This window comes from Hemicordylus capensis, chromosome 2 (assembly GCF_027244095.1).
Source record: "Hemicordylus capensis ecotype Gifberg chromosome 2, rHemCap1.1.pri, whole genome shotgun sequence".
Lineage (NCBI taxonomy): Eukaryota > Metazoa > Chordata > Lepidosauria > Squamata > Cordylidae > Hemicordylus > Hemicordylus capensis.
The window spans coordinates 266,404,019-266,406,263 of NC_069658.1; positions in this window are offsets into that span (position 1 = coordinate 266,404,019).

A 2,245-nucleotide genomic window follows, 5' to 3' on the forward strand; every position below is an offset into this window, starting at 1 on the left:
GCAGTGGTGATCAAATAAGTAATTATGGGATACAAGTGGGCACAAGTACATACTATTTGTAACCCACACCGTTCCACACAACCTGTTTGTAACACAATAAATGCACCGTTCTTCATCATTTGTTGTGGAGGCTCCAGAGATCTCTTTCCTCAGGGAAGGGTTTCTGTTTGTTTTGGAGCTATTGTGTTTTTCTCCAGAATTCAGCTGCGATGTGGATAAACATTCCGCATACCCCCCATTTTATTGGTGCATTGGAATCTTCAGCGTTTCCTGGAATTTAGTTACCTGTAATTGAACAAGGGTCAAGAGTAGCTCTTGAACAGCAGTTACAGAGGAACACAGGAAGCTGCCATATACTGAGTCAGACTGTTGGTCTATCTAGCTCAGTATTGTCTTCACAGACTGGCAGCGGCTTCTCCAAGGTTGCAGGCAGGAACCTCTCTCAGCCCTATCTTGAAGAAGCCAGGGAGGGAATTTGAAGCCTTCTGCTCTTCCCAGAGTGCGTCCATCCCCTGAGGGGAATATCTTCCAGTGATCACACTTCTAGACTCCCATTCATATGCAACCAGGGCAGACCCTGCTTAGCTAAAAGGACAAGTCATGCTTGCTACCACAAGACCAGCTCTCCTCTCCGTGATCTCAGTTGTAAGATCAATATCACTGCTACAACACAAATTCTTCCCCCACACCCATCACAATGCAGACACCATGCTGGGACCTAAAGCATAGTGTCTTAACCATGCTTAACAGAGTTCAGTGCACTGTACACCATGCATATATCTTAGGTATTACATGTACTGTGCATGCAACACCTCTAAAGAAAGTACTCACATGGTAGCCAAAACTGATCAGTCCCAAGCCAAAGTGTGAAGAAGCTCTAGCAATTGTTCCAGGCTACTGTTTAGTGATGGCCTGAGTAGCAGATTGCCTCAGTTTTGCATAGAACATCTTCTTTATGGGGCAAGGCTACAAAACCTGGTCTTTTTAGTTTAGAAAAATATGACTAAGAGGTCTACAAAATTATGCATGGTGGGGAGAGAGATAAATCCTCTTACACACACACACACACACACACACACACACACACACACACCACTAGAACCAGGGATCATGCCATGAAAGTGACTGCCAGGAAGTTTAGGATCGAGAAAGGGAAGCACTTTTTTTATACAGAACATAATCAACCTATGGAATTCTCTGCCACATGATATGGTGATAGCCTCCAGCCTGGATGGCTTTAAAGAGGGCTTGGACAAATTCATGGAGGACAAGTCTATCAATGGGTACTAGTCTGATGGCTATAGGCCACCTCCAGCCTCAAAGACAAGATGCCTGCCTCTGAATACCAGTTGCAGGGCAGCAACAACAGGAGAGAGGGCATGCCCTCAGGTCTTGCCTGTGGGCTTCCCAGGAGCATCTGGAGGGCTGCTGTGGGAAACAGGATGCTGGACTAGATGGTCCTTGAGACTGATCCCACAGGGCTCTTCTTAGGTTCTGCTATACCCAGCATTGCCGCCTCCTTCGACTGCCTTCTATTTCTTCAAATTTTTGCCTTTTTTCTTGTTTTGGAATATATAGTAGTCCAGGATTCCAGTTTCTGGTTCCCACACTTACCCTGGCTGAATCTCCTGAACATGGCTCTGGCTCTGGCTAACCCTGATCTGACCTTTCAAGTAGCCTTTTGATGAGACAACGATAGGCACGTGTTGTCTCCCTCTTTGGTAATGATGGCTCTGCATCCGCTCTCTCTCAACTATGATCTGTTTGACCACCTGCTAGCAATCGATTCGACAATCACTGCCTATAGGCAGCAATTAGGTGTGGATGGAACAGACAGGACGGGCTACTGGTCAGAGGCATGTAGCAGACTTCAAAATAAAGTCCCTGTGACCTTTATAACAAAGACTTTATAACGGCGAGGAGAGCTGGTCTTGTGGTAGCAAGCATGACTTGTCCCCATAGCTATGCAGGGTCTGCCCTGGTTGCATATGAATGGGAGACTTGATGTGTGAGCACTGCAAGATATTCCCCTCAGGGGATGAAGCCGCTCTGGGAAGATCAGGTTCCAAGTTCCCTCCCTGGCTTCTCCAAGATAGGGCTGAGAGAGATTCCTGCCTGCAACCTTGGAGAAGCCGCTGCCAGTCTGTGAAGACAATACTGAGCTAGATAGGCCAATGCTCTGACTCAGTATATGACAGCTTCCTATGTTCCTATAACCCAACACTGAATGAGACAGAAAGCCAAA